At 38.2% G+C, this 15629-nt stretch overlaps 1 pseudogene; it reads right to left on the reverse strand.

Annotated features, from left to right (window-relative positions):
* The window catches only part of LOC107084399, a 33859-nt pseudogene that overhangs the window by 7940 nt on the left and 10290 nt on the right, over positions 1-15629 (reverse strand).

The raw sequence follows: 15629 nt of genomic DNA on the forward strand, positions 1-15629 counted from the left end.
TGGGGGGGAGATGTTCATGTTGCTGCAGTCTGACCGCTAGATGTTGCTAAAAATTACACACTGTAGCTTTAATAAAAAGACATTTTGTAATAAATAATAAGTCTTCAAACTTTTTTTAAAAAGAGAAATGCATTATTATTGTAAAAACCTATGCTTAGCGTGAACATTCATGCATTCCAATGCTGAAGGAAAATCTGTCTGCATACAGTAGTTAGGTAAGTACATAACTCTAGAGTTTTTATGACGTTCTTTTAGGTTTTTCATTTACATAAAATGTTGAATATTTCCACTTTATAGTAATATTTAATATTTATCATTCATTCTTATGAATTAATCTTATTCTTAGGAACCACTTATTAGACCATTTTCAAACCCTTTTATTTTTTTTTGTCTGCATTGTATTGTCAAGAAGGTAAATAGATCCTGTACAAGTTGCTCCACTCTTAAAAACATAAACACAAATCAAATGTCCTGCTCAGACAGCAGCCAGTAACTGATTACTGGTATCATTGCCATTGTAGTGAGGACCGTTTGACTTCCATTGATTTTCAGTCATTTTCAACCCTTTTTCTGCCCTAAAACTAAACCTAAACATATCCATTACCAATGCATTACCTCAACCTAACCCTAACCAATTGACACTTTAGCCATAAACCTAACTATTAGCAAAATAGCATGTGAGGACTGGCAAAAAGTCCTCAGTTTGCAACTGCTGGTCCTCAATTGGATGGTGAAATTGGAAAAATGGTCCTCACTCTGAGGGCTAGACAGGTACACACATACACGCACACACACAAACAGAGCAGCAGTACAAGGGATCAAGGCTGACACTTGATCAGGACAGAGGTTTAATATTCACATAAAGGGTCCAAGTCATATCTTTGTGAATCTGTTCCACACCATCCAATGTTTAAAATGTAAATAGCCTTTCTTTAGGAAGTTGTTTGTATCTTAGTGTTTGCTTTAAGTTGGACAGAAAAGGAGTCCTTGCAAAAGAAAACCTTTAATAGGGTTTCAATAAAGAGAAGCAGTTTTTGTAAATTGGTTATTGTACAAACAAACAGGTTTTCAACTCAGTAAACTCGACTGGAGTCATAGTTGGAGCCATTTTCAACTACAGGCTTCTCTTACTTTATTTAAGGTCAGTGTTTATGATCAACAATGAGAGAGAAACAAACATGGCATCCATGAGAGAGTGACAAGGTCGAAACCACTGTTCACTGTATCTTGATGGGAAAATAGTGAGAAACTTTGTGTTACATCTGGTGTAAAACTAACAAAGCAGTTAAAAAAAACATCTTAGTTAAACACGTTGTTGGTAGTGATGGTTAACAGAACATTGTGTTCTGCGATTTAGCAGAAACTCCTAAAGGATTAGGCTCAAGCACACTTTGATTATTCATAAGAAACTACCTTCTCTGAATGGTTCAGAAACACTGAGGTGTCATAGAGGCCTAGTCAACCTTGCAGCATGGTTCAATTGAATCAACTCTACAAGAAAAATGTTGAAATTCTTCATTATTGGTGCAAAAAACTGGTCAGTTATTGGTTGAGGTGACAATGACTTTTTGAAAAAAAGGTCAGGTTGGTTTGGCTTAGTGTTTTCCTTTAATAACTGAAATATTCATATAAATACTAAATTAGTCATTTTGATTGAGTAAAAGTCATGTTGTCTATTGATGTGATATTTTAAAATGTGGCATAAAGAGCAAAAGAAAAATAATCTTTGAGGAGTCAAATACCTGTTTACAACACTTAAATTATTCAAAGAATTCATTAATATAAACTTTTAAAGCATTCAGCTATCTACAAGAAGTTTAAATACATTTTTAAAAGCTTGAACAAGCATTGATTTAGATCACTAATAATAATAAGGACATCAGGATTCTTGAAAGCAAAGGTTAGATAAATAAAGAATGATTTTTTTTTTAAGATTTCTGCGCATCTCTGAAATAAAGTAATGATGCTACCTGCAGAATGATTCTCTGTTACAAAATAAGCTGTATAGGCTAATGTAAGATTGATCATCTTTTCTTAATAAAACGCATGAAGTTTTCTGCAGCAGGAATTGCACACTTATGTCCTTGTGTGAAATGATTGTTGTTTGAAGTGCTTGGCAGTGGATTCTGCCTAAGGTTGACGTTGTGTGGTCCCCCATTTATATCCGTGCCCCTTAGAGAGGTCCTGTGAGGCCAAATAGGCATAGGTCCAGGTAGATAAATGTCAGAAGCAGGCAGACATGCTCTTAGGTGGTGAGAGCTTTTCTTTAAGAAAAAAACAGTAATAAACGAGAGTCCAACCATGTAGATTTAATTAAAAGCAGAAGAAAACTTGCAAAAAAAGTGCAAACTTCTAAATTAATGCTTTTCAATTGAACCTATGCTTTATTTTTGTTTTGTTTCCCATGTCCAGTGCAGTCAAAGCAATGTGTCCCTCCACCCACCCCCTTGCCAGAGATTGGTGATTGGATTGCTTGTTGTTCCACATTATGCAAGCATCTTATAGGGAAATTACTGGTCATCAGCAACAAAGTTCAAATTCAGCAACAGCAATGGCAGCTATGGACTGAGTGAAAACAGGGGGCATTATGAGAGTCGCTAACGGAAGGTTTGGGTATTTTAATGAGAAAACTGAGGATTTGCGATCTGTCTTTTCCATACCAACGATTAACGAGCAGAGAGACATTCTGACCCGGCTAATACAGTCTAAATCCACTGGTGCATTATCGGCTGGCCACATTTCATCTAATCAGCAGGATGATGCTCGCAGGCTTAGACTGCTTTTAATTCAGAGCTGCAGGAGCTTTACGGCCCAACAGTCCACTGGATTTATTTTCTGTTATATTGATGATACTGTAGCTCCATATATCTAATGATGACTAAGGAACAAATGATGTAGTATTCAACTCTACTGTCTTAAGCTCTGTCAGAAGTTGTTTGCTATTGGCACAAACACTCTGTGACACAGATCACGAGGACTATATTAATCTCTGCTGTAGTTAGCTGTGCATTTAGGAATTGATTATAAATGGATCTTACTAGCTTTTAAAACAATTAACTAACCTAGCAGATTATTTATCAAACTTCCCTTTATCCTGAAGGCTCCCTAGAGCCTTGTACATTAATGAATCTGGAACTTAAAAAGTCTGGGTGACACCATCATCTCTTGATAACACCCTGAGCTGTGGAGAAGTGTTTCTTAAGAGCTGAGGGCAGTAGAGTATTTAGATGACAAAAGCAAATTAAAGATGCAGAGTAGCTATTAGCTGAAGGCTGTCTTTCCTTTCCACTGTCACCAAATGCTTATTAAGAGGAAGTGATGAATGCTAAGTTAGTTACTCCACAGAATTGGTTTGGTCTGTTTTGATCGAACAATTCTAACAATTGGCGAAACACACACACACACACACACATATATATATATATATATATATATATATATATATATATAAAACAAAGATTGAGTAGAAATGTACAATTAGAGCTCAGGAATATTTTAGAATAATTCAATATTTTTGACACTCATTGCAGAACCATATAGATTATCTAGATTCATTATAAAGCAGAATGAAATACGTCTTGTGATTTTGATGATCACAGTTCACAAATAAATACAAATTCAGGAAATTAAAAACTACCCACTGGACTTTGTTTCCAAGTTTGAAGATGTTTTACTTCCCTTCCAGGAAGCTTTTTCAATTCAAAATGTCAAGAATAGTGTTGAGTTGGAGGTCAACGTGGATTGTTTTTAATTTTCTTTTTTGGAATGACGATGAACGGGATGACTGAGAACCTTCACCAGCATATTCGAAATTCAGGGTTTCATCAAAATAGAATAATGTCTAAAAGTTATTGAATATTTAGAGAAAGGAAGGAGTGCGGCGTAGAAAATGTGCATTAAGAACAGGCATAACGGCAGCCTAAAAACGTTTCATTTTATCCTCTGAAATGAGACTTTTCACCGACTAATTAAATTTCTAAGCTGTACTTTTATGCACCTTATTTTGAACCAATGTGTGATTGGATTCAAATTATTTTTAACTATAACAAATGTTCTTATGCTCTTATTTCTGTTCGACTTATTAATTGTTTTTGCTACTGTATCCCTTTCATTTCAGTATTCAAGTATTTGTTATTGATTTAGATTTTATTATAATTGGGTTGATTTTCAAATTTGATTGATTTTCTGTGGGGCAGCACAATATCAACATGTATGTGTGATAAAATAATGTTAGACCACGCTCTCATCATCTCATTATGTAACCAAATACACAGTTCTGATGAGAGGAGAGCTAATAGTTAAAGCGTAACTCACCCTGATTTAATAATAGGGGCAATGGTGATGAATACCTTAAGTTTTGACGTAGGCGTCACAAACTGTTTGAACCGAAAATTCAGCTACAGTAATCGCCGTTCAACTTCTTTGGTAACATTAAAGTGCATAAAGCAACATAAAAATAGCAGCCGAAATAATGCTTGTATATTTTATCTTTATACGATAAGAATATACATATAGTCTTTATATAGTTTAAATACAGAAAGTGTGAATCTCAGGGTGAGTTACAATTTAAAGTAGATGGATGTATGTGTTTCGTGTTACTTCAGCTCCCACATATTGGTCTCTAATAAAGAGCTCAACCTTCGTCCGTTCCTCCAATGTGACCGTGACTCCATCGAGGACCTGCAGCTGCGACAGACACAGCACAACCGCTCTCCTATGCTGGGATTTACAGGCAACCTAAGGATAATAGACAGTAAAGATCACCCAGCTATAAAGTTCTGGGTTCAAATCAATTTACTATTAACTGAGAGAGGCAAAATTCAAATTGAAGCCTGACTGACTGTAGTTGCAGTAAATGCGGTGAAAATATGATGCTAACTGGGTCCCAGGATAGCTACCACCTTCTCAGCAGCTCTCCCAGTGACCCAGCTGACAGCTGCAGCTGAAAGCACCTTCTGGTCATGCTACAAACCCGTCTCTCTGACCACAATATTGCCTGTTCCTGCAGGATGTCGCTGCATACTACAGGACATGCACTAGATGGGAGCAGCATCTCTAGGGCGGATTCTGGCCCGCAGTCCCTGGCAGCAGTTATAGTTTACCCCATGAGAAGTTAAGGGGAATGGGGTTGAGGCTACTGCAGCTGAGGTTTACCCCATGGAGAATAAAGGTCCTGAGCTGCAGACTCTACCCAGGCTTGAGTAGCTCCAGATGGGTGATGGTGCCATGCCATTTGGTCTCTAATGCCAGGCAGTGTGAAGAGCAGCAGACGGCCCAATGTGTAATCGCTTAATTTGGAGTTTGGGATGTGAGAAACTGAGCTTTAAAACCTGCTTTGGATAATTTTTTTTGTGAGTCAAAGACCTCAAAGTGTCCTGTGACTGACAGATTGCGGTTTCATGTCAGTGAAAGCCTATCACAGTGGGAAAAAAAATCTCTAGTTGTTCAAAATGCCTAATTGGGTTTAATGGACAAACTAAACCCCCCGTAATACTCGCTGGATTTCCAGCTACAGAGAGCTCTGTCAGGGAGGGAAGGGCATCCAATTTTTCAAGCTCTGTGATGTCCTGTGGAAAGTAGAGAACCAGATTATTTTAAGTTTTTTCTTATTCCAGGCTCTGTCATTTTACCTTTTCTCCTCTTGGTCGGAGCCTGCGGTGGGCTGATAATGGAAATGTATGTATGCATGAGGGCAGAACATTTCAGAATTTAGGAGGATGGAAGAGATTACATATGTGAGCCTGTGTTAATCTCATAGGAATATGGGCACGCAACATGCCATGGAGGGGCGGGGGCTGTCTTTGATTCCCAGCTTTATATTCTGACTCTCGGCTGTGATTCAAAAACACCCCCCACGGTGAGGGCCGATGCTCTGGGATGATTGCCTTGTTTTATGTCTTAATTGAATGCAGGAAAAACATTAAGGAAGTGAGGAGGAGAAAGAAAAAGGCAACAAAAGTGCAAATCACTCTCCCTGGGTGAGGAGCTGCAGACTGAGCAGCTGATTACAAGTTGTCCTGATTGTTCCCCTCTTCCTTCATACGCACGGCCCTGACTTTCAATCAACCTTGATTCTCCTTAATACTACCTCTTGCATACCACAGTGGGTGGTAATGGCTCATGATTACTATACTTTATGCCTACTTTGCAAAATGCAGAAAAAGTAATACTGAATAAAATGCATTCTTAAACATCTGATACATGTAAAGCAATCAGGAAAAAGTTGGTAAATCAAAAACTACACAAAAGGTTACCGTGACCTTCCTCAGTAATGTGCGCACGCTGTGTGTGCTTTTAGATTGAATATGCCGTTTCATTTAAATTCTCCATACAAACATCTAAAAAGGCAAAATACCTGCAGCTTGTTCATGTCCAGGAAGAGTTTGTTGAGCTCTGTTAGGGAATCGAGATGGTTCAGTTCCCCGATACGGTTCTTTGCGAGGAGCAGCTCCAGCAGGAGGTTCTGGGCTGTGAGGGAGTTCTTATCCAGAGCTTTAATTCTGTTTTGGTCCAACACGGGCTCCCTGAGCTGGGTGAGGCCTTCCAAGTCCTCCACCCAGCTGATTTTATTGCCTGTGTAAAGAAAAATAATTTTAAACCCTCAGAAAAATAATCATTGATGAAAAAAAAATGTATTTCAATTTTATCAGCATGAAAATATAGACTAATAGACTTATTATTTTTGTTAGAGCAAATTTTGCTTTTTTTCTGGAAAGAGTTACAAAGACAGCTCTAAGGCTTGGGACTCAAGTCCAGCTTATAAAAGTAGTTTAAAGCAGCAAACATAAAAAAGACAAAGACAACATATTGAATAAATATCCATTTATTTATTTTTAAATAACCACCGTGCTGTTTCAGATTTTGGGTTTTAAACTGAAGGAAAAACCTTGTGGAGAGAGAAATACATTTTATGTGGGTTGCTAATATATTTGGAAAATCTTGTAAAAAAAAAAAAAAAAAACACTTTTCCCATTTAAAACATGCATTTGCTACTATCTTTTGTTCAGAAGTTGCATGTTTCTTTATAATTTTTAGCCAAGAGATCAAGAGCCATCGCAGAGTTTTAAGGAGCTGGAGCCAAAGGTTGCAGACCCCTGTTTTAGGGTAACCTGTTGTGTGTGTGGGTGTGTGAACCATGGTGCACCCAGGACAGGCTGAAGTCCACTAGGGTAAAACATAAAAACAACACAATAAAAAAACACAATGAACCAAACACGTGCACACTCACACAGAGGGGTAGTTTAGTCAACAATAACCTTTCTGTCATCTCATTGGACTGTGGGAGAGGACCCAGTCGGACCAGGGAAGAACAAGGATAACATCCAAACTCCATGCTGGAATCTAAAACCAACTTCTTACTGCAAGGTAACAGTGCCACCAATGGAGCAACCAAAACCTTCAGGAGTCACCCAAGAGCAATGATTGAATAATGGTTCAACAACCAGAAAGGGGCTGGGTGGGACTAGGTCTATGACATTGTTGCAAGACAAAAAACCAAAATAACAGAAAGAATCCTTTAGGTCTCCCCAAAACTCTTGGAATCCTAAAGACTTTTGAATAAAAAAGAAGACCGAGACCCATCTCAAATTCATCCATCCATGGGGTGGGCATAACATTAACATTTAGTGGGAGAAGCATTATGATCTGGGAGACTATGCTGTAAATAATGGGACTAGGATTTCTGTTCCCCTATAGGAAATCTTGAGTCACGCAGCAGTGAAACCACCAGTTAGTCTCTGAATTATTCTAAATGAAAGTTTTGGGGATGGCCAACCCAGAGTCGACTTCAATCAGACTAAAATATTGTGGGATGACCTCATATGGCCTGTTCATGCTTGAAAAGCGTAGCAAGAGTTATGAAAAAGATTACATATTTCCCACAGCGATGAAAAAGAACAGGATCATTTATTGGAAATGTTTGATAGTTGTAATCAGTTACTTTCTCAATCTGGGCCGGGCTTGTTTGGACAGATTTTTAATTTACAAATAAAAACCACCACTTGAAATGTCTTTCTGTATTTACTCAGTCAATCTTTTTTAATACTAATAAATGTTTGATGATCTGAAACATTTAAGGAGACAAAGAGAAAAAAAGAAAACACTGCAGAGACAAAGAGAAATACTTTATACAGGCTTTTTTTAAGTTTTATTTTTTGTACTTTTCTTGCTGCTCTAAAAAAGCAAAACAACAAAAGAAAAAACTACTGAAATTACAGAAAAGCTTTAAAATGTTCTGAAGAAGTCATAAAATAAGAAAGTGAAGTTGGCGTTGGAGAAGAAAGCACAGGGACAATTGAAAGCTATCAACGCTGTTGAAAAGAAAGTCAGTCGCTCTTTTCTTCTTGACTCATCACCCACCTGGCCTTCGGTCAATGGGAGGTACTGCTCTTTTACTGCTCGCTTTTACAGTTTCTTCACCTCACCCTAACCACTCTGAGTGGGAGGGCTGCACCCTGAACTATACATACCTTTTGGAGGAAGAGTGCTTTAAGATTGGTGAGCCTGCTGAGCTGCAGATTGGCCATATTGTAGATGCCATTGTGACTCAAATGGAGCACCTTCAGGCTCTGCATCAGTGGTTTCAGGATGCAGGCAGGCCTCCTCCTTAAAGACAGTCAGAGAAAAAACAGTTTGGCCTCATTCTCCCTCCTGCTGCTGCATTTAGCTTCTCAGGCCTTACAGGTGCAGGAAAACTCCCAGCAATCACAGAACACACAAACAAAGGAGCAACTCCAACCCGCTCTGCATGAATGATGATCTCTAGACATAACCCAAAAGAATGCCCAGAATCTAAATTGTTTACATTCTAGCTAAAAGAAAACAGGTTTGTTAGATATTAAAATAGTGGATATTTGTGTTAAAATGAGTGAGGGCCCCACATGAAATGTGCCAGAAGAGTGATGAGGCAGCTGCAACATTGTTTGGTCATGGCTGCCCTCTAATGGTGTATAGAAAACAAAAAAGCTCTCTATCTCACTGGCTGACACTGAATCACACTAAGCCTAGTCTTTTTATGTACATCAACTAGATTTACAAAAACATTTTTCATTTGCCAAATAGCCTACCGTAAATATGAAGCATGGTTATGAAAATACTTTTATCACTTTCTTCAAAATCAAAAGTTTGATATGTTAAAACTATGGCTTTAAAAGATTGGTAGGTTAATTCACAACATTTATGTTACCAGACACCCTTGTAAGGTTTTTGGGGGGTATTTCTGCAACACCAGAAAGAAAATAGAAAGACAAAACACTATGCAGGTCATAGAAATGCATATTCTGCTGGAAAGTTTAAGTTAAAAAGAAGAGAAAGAAAAACAGCAGCGGGTTTGCAGAAAGATTGGAAACATTTCAAAGAAATGGATAGTAGGAACAAAATTTTCTAGAGCCTGCACTGGAAAAACGATGAAGAAATCATTAATATGTCTTAACTGTATTTACCCTTGATTTGAGTAGGTAAATGACATAATTTGTCAATGGAATGAGTATTTTTACTCTTACAATAAGATAATTAGATAATATGCACTTTAAATAAGACAATGCAGTTGTGTTTTCTTATTTTAAATCTAAATTGTCTTGATCCATTGGCAAAATGTCTATTTTATCTCCTAAATTCAAGAACAAATGCACTTATTTTAGGAAATATGACCTATCTAGATTTTTCATTTATTGCAGTGGGGAAAAAACTTTGCTATCAGTCATCAGTATCTATAAAATATATACTGGATGGATTAGAAACAGGCCAAATAATTACTGATAAGGTCAAGAACCCTGTAAAGCAAAAAGGTAAGATTTATATTAAATTAAAGGTATAAAATAAGTAGTCCTCCTAGTTGTCAATCATTCTGGTGATATGTTTACGTAAGGCTGTACTACGTGCTCGTCCCCATTTTCACTTACCGAGATGTTGTTATGGTTGAAGGAAGCCCAGCGCAGGTTCACCAGCTTATCCAGGTTGCAAAGCTCGGAAAGTCTTTGGTTGTCAAGGTTCAGGGCTGTGATCTGTTAAAAAAATGTATACCCTCAGGCATATAGATACATAACATACAGACAAACATATAGATATATCAATTTATAAATATTAAACATATGGTATTAGCTGATGATCTACAAAAGAAGACAGACTGCAGTGTTGCTGAAAAGGAATACAGTGGTCAATGTTGTTTTAAATAGCATCAGTTCCCTTTACTCATGTCTACACAAGATAGTAGTGTTGCGGCGATGCCATTTTTAGGCCCTGATATCAAAACCCAATACCTGGCTGTGCAGTATATGCCGATACCATCTGTTTGAAATTGATGTGTGTGTGTATATATTGGATGTAAAATAATTACCATCATGGCTTTGTCAAGCTGCTGCCTACCTTTGTGAAGCAGGAAAAAGACTAATACAAAGTGAATCCAGTAGAACGTTTTATTGCCTATCTGGAATGGGTGACAATATTTTAATAAAGTTTTGGCTCTCAAAATGGTATCGGTGCCCTATTTGTTGGTACTCCCCATTACCGATACCACCATTTTAGTGGTGGATTGGGTCCAGCCCGATACTGGTATCGGTAGCGGTGCAACACTACAAGATAGTTTTAAGTAGAGGTTTGGAGAGCTCTATCCTGCCTGAAAGGTCAAGAATTCTCGAAAAACCCCAAGGTGGCCAAGGGTCTGAAGAAGCAGCTTCATTTGCAGATACCGTGGACCCACTAGGCCCAGAAATAAAGATACCTTTATTGGGTCAGGTAGGCTTTACCTGTGTAATAGATTTTCTAGATCATTAACCACATTTCACTTATTTAGAATAGATTGAACTGGATGTTTCTAATCAAGCCACCAACAGAAGACCCACCACCATGAAAATTCCCAAAAGAAGAAATATAACCAAACCTCAAAACCGTTAGCACCATCTGCAAACAACACTGATACAGGCCAGGCCACTCTGAATACGTGACCCTTACTACCCAAGAGCAAAATGAGGATTCTTTGCTATCAGTTGTTACTGACAAATGTTGTCAAAGCTAAACAAAATGATAAATATGCATTCACTGATCTGATTTTTTATATGTTTTCTTTATTGGCTTCTTTACACCTGGAGAGAAACTTAGATATCTGGATTTTATAGAATGTATGTATTTTATTACAACAACAAAAATCATATATGACTTTGTCAAGCGACTATTTCGTTGAAACCTTTACAGATGCATCTTCGGATTAATTATCTGATAAAGATCTCCACTTACTACACCTTACCTTTTCGGTCCAGTCTGGCTCCAGCTCTCTGCAAGGATCCCATGGAGCCGGACCCAAATGGGAAAGGAGCTGAGCAGTCGACAGCAGGCTGAGACTTCGAGGACGTTCGCTGTCGGTACGAGAGTGGGCTAGGAGGGCCTCTTAGATGTAAACACAGCAAATCAATTAAGATATTGTCAATGAGATTGACTGCATGCTTTGACTAGGCCTCTCAGAAACCTTTAAATATTGTTTATTTTAGCCATTTTTTCCCAAAGGCTGATATGCTGGTGTGATTTGGATCATTGTCCTGCACTTTCTTTCTGGATGATCTGGTGGTACATAAAAAGAATGGATCAGGTTTAGTGTCTGACTTTTGTCTCTTCATTCAAGGGAATATTTCTCCCAAAATCCTCAATGATCATCAAAATGCTTTGTTTTTTTGTTTTTGTTTTTTTAGGAAATGAGGTGGGTCTTTATGTCCTTTTGGATCAGCAGGGGTTTTGACTGTGGAACTCCACAAAGTTTGGGAGCTGTTAGGGATAGGAGGGCAGAGCGTTTCCTCAGCTTGGTGGAAGAAGCACTCAACTATAGTACTTGAGTAAAAGTATTGATACTCGTGGTGAAATCTTTCTGAACTACAAGTCAAAGTTTCCCAGCTAAAAATCTACTCAAGTTAAAGAATTGAAGTACTCACTTTCGATGATAGTGAAGTTTTCAAATGTGCACGTATTTAAAGGTACTTAAGTATTCAAAGGTAAGAGTTATCATTTCTATTATCAGTAAATTTCTGTTTAATTTTCAGAGTAATTTTAAAGAATTTTGTAACTTTCAGAAACCTTCTGATGTTTTGATGTGTAGAACCTCTGTTACAAATTCTGCACCACTTGTTAAGAACTTCAGCATAAAAAAATTCTTAGTTATATTCTATTTTTACTTACATGATTTTCTAAAACATCCTGAAACCATGACCCTGTCACCACCGTGCTTCAGCGTGAATAAAGTATACCCGGGACTGAAAGCCTGTCCTTCATGTTTAGTGATTGCCAATATGCTCAGTGTTTATCAGGTCTCAACATTAAAGATTTCTTTAGAAGAAATCTGGCTTTTTCTTTTCAGCAGTTGAACTTGAAGGTGCCCAATTTGGAGCCAGGGCTGCTTTCTTACTCAGCACCCAGTCTCTCCCTAGTTATGTAAAACTGATTTAACCATGGACCAAAACAATATGGTTTCCAGTTTTATAGCAGAGTTCAGCTGGAAACATGGGAACAGTGTGGGTAAGATGGTTGAATAATTAAATGAGACAGTCGAACTACACACTTAACACATACATAATGTATGTGTTAATTACCCAATAATTAATGGGGAGTGAGGGCCTAGGGGTTAGAGCAGTACGCTTGTGCTCTGAGAAGGCTGAAAGTACCCGGTTTGATCCCCACAGCCTGCACTCTGGATCCCAGAGAAAAACCACTAACCCCTGATTGCTCGCCAGATGCCGCACTGTGGCAGCTTACTGCTCCACAAGGGGATGGCTTAAGGTATAGAGGTGATTTTCTCTAGTGTGAGATCAATTATATTCAATTAATTAATTTAATTATTATAAAAGGTATGACTGTGCTTAATATTTTGGAAAGTTCCAGAAAAACAGTTTAAAGAAACTGATAATTCTGTGCAGAAGAATGATTAAAATCCAACAAGAGTGATACCAGAAACTATAGCCACAAAAATTGCCACTCAGTTGCAACTTGCTTAGAATCATTTCCCCAAATATTAAAGCTGGTGGTGGTGATATGCAGGACTAGATTAAAGTTAAATCAAGAAATAAGTAAATGATTTACCTCAGTGATGTATTCAAAATGTATGATGTACTCTGGAAGGATGAGCTCATGGTCGAACAAAAACCAGTGCTTCTGGCAGGGGATGCTACCCTCAGGGCCTGAGGAGGGTTCAGCTAAGCTGGGTCTGTCTAAGAAAAAAAAAAAAAAAAAGAGATCCACAGAAACTGACCTTCTATGAACTTAAAGCTTGTCCTTCTAGATGGTTACCATCTCTTTCTGCAGATCCACTCCCTACGTCTATATATTGGTACACGGAGTAGACTTTGGGATGTCTGCTTAACTCTTCCGGTTTCTTATCATGAATAGGCATACTGTTACCTACATGCACTTTGCAGACAATAACATGACCTACAGGGGGGGGAAAAAGTTTAGCTTTTTAAAAGTGGAAAGATGGAAAAAAAGTTTATATATGTATAAGCTTGTCTTACCATGCCTGAATTGGATTTTATCTGATATTTACTTAGCATTACACTGGCTGATCTGCTTCAGGACAAACTTGATTCTGGGTTGTTCTGCCACAGATAACTGTTGGATAAAGAAACAGCCTTTTGTCCTTCTAAAACCTAAAATTCAGTCAGAATTATAGAAGTTAGTTACAGTCTGTGTTGGAAAATTGATATAAACAAATGCACTCAGCTGCTTCCAGCAGCTCACTCACTTCCAGTTGCTGCCTAGTCTTGAAACCCTCCTCTAAAACACATAAGGTTTGCTCTTTCTCACATTTGTCAGGGTCTGCTACATAGAATAAATATTCCAGTCGACGTCTGTAATTCCAGATCGCAAAAATTAGCTTTTAATCCACAGCATAAAATGTAGACATGCAGAGTCATTAAAAGGCATTAAGTTGTCATTTTCTTAACTCACTCTAAGGCTGTAGTTGATTCTTCGCTGACGAGATGGCTGTGAAGTTTGTCTTCAAAGCGAAGCCTCAAAGCACTGTTGTGGATGCGGAAAACTGTTGATCTTTATGTTGGTGATACTAAAACTCTTGTTATCTGATGCAGAGAAGCTGGGGAGCAGGAGGTTACAGCAGGAAGTGTACCTGTAAGTTTGGAAAACAAATAGACTTTTATTATATCTGTGTTGCCGTGACTTAAAAGTTCTATTAGTTATCTCCAAACCAGTGCCAGGGGTCTGTGGAGAAGCCCTCCACCAGACGAATAGTTCCGACACTTTCCTGCTCCATCAACTGAAACTGCACCAAATATTCTGTGTGCTTCGTGGCTTGGAGGAGTTCCTGCTCATACCAGGCCTCAGCTCTAAAGGCAAAAACACTGTCGTCTGTTAGTTCATGTTTGGAAATGGCTGGAGGTTAACTAAAATGCTCCTGTCTCACACATAAAACAACACTGCAGTCTTTCTCTCAGTGCTTCTATCTTCTGAAGTATTTCATGCTCCGCTGCAGAGTCTCTGCTGTCAGCGCTCACATCAGTTCTTTCATCGATAGCATCATTCTTGTCCTTCACTCCACCTGAATCTGTCTGCATCCTGCAGCTAGAAGTCTTAGGACCATCAGGCACCATGGAGAGTTTCTGTTCCAACTACAAATGACACACAATAAAACATACTCATACCCTAACATTTTATGCCTTGTTCTGGTTTTTATGTCACACATAATTATTGCAGATGAACATATAAACATTAAGAGACAAAATAAAGCTAATAAGAAAGATTTAAGTAGTGGGTTACTGTGTGTAGAAAGATCAATGGGACAACATGACATTATTATTATCTGCACATTGCATAAAGGTGCTTATCTAATGTGCATTAAGCATGCTTACACATTTGATGGCGTGACTGAGATACGTTCTCCAGGAAGCTGCGTCAAACTCATTTTCCTTTCTGTCAGAGCAGCCTGAGTCTCTGTCAGGTTCCTTTGCACGGCGTGAACACGCATGTTGTAGTACCTTTGTTTCTTTAGAACTACAGACTCCAGAGAAGAAGAAGATAGGTAGATAGTTACTTCTGTCCCCAATTTTTCAGGAAAGCTAAACATGAAGAAGGAATAAAATCCTTCCTTATTCATCATCATCATCATCATCATCATCATCATCATCATCATCATCATCATCATCATCATCATCATCATCATCATCATCATCATCCTCATCACAGTGGGTCCAAGCTTTTCCAGATTTCAGAACTAAATCTTCCGATATCTTTGAGGGCTGAAGATTTGAAATGTTCTCACAACCAGAAAATAATAAGTAGTGAAACTGAAAGGCAAACCCAAAATTTTTCTTTATAAAAAATATTACATAACCCATGTCGTTGCAGCTTTCATAGTATTTGAAGTTTTCCCATCAGTGTGGGTTTTTTTTGTTTTGGCATTTAAAGTAAAAAAAATCTGTAATGTTTTTAAAAATATGCACTAATAAATGTTCTCCCTGAGCATGCGTAGGTTCTCTCCGGGTACTCAGCTTCCTCCCACAGTCCAAAAACATGACTGTTAGGTTGATTGGCTTCTCTAAATTGTCCTTAGGTGTGAGTGAGCATGAATGGTTGTTTGTCCTGTGTGTCTCTGTGTTGCCCTGCGATGGACTGGCGACCTGTCCAGGGTGTACCCCGCCTCT

Source organism: Cyprinodon variegatus, unplaced genomic scaffold (assembly GCF_000732505.1).
Source record: "Cyprinodon variegatus isolate N-32 unplaced genomic scaffold, C_variegatus-1.0 Scaffold99, whole genome shotgun sequence".
Classification (NCBI taxonomy): Eukaryota; Metazoa; Chordata; class Actinopteri; order Cyprinodontiformes; family Cyprinodontidae; genus Cyprinodon; species Cyprinodon variegatus.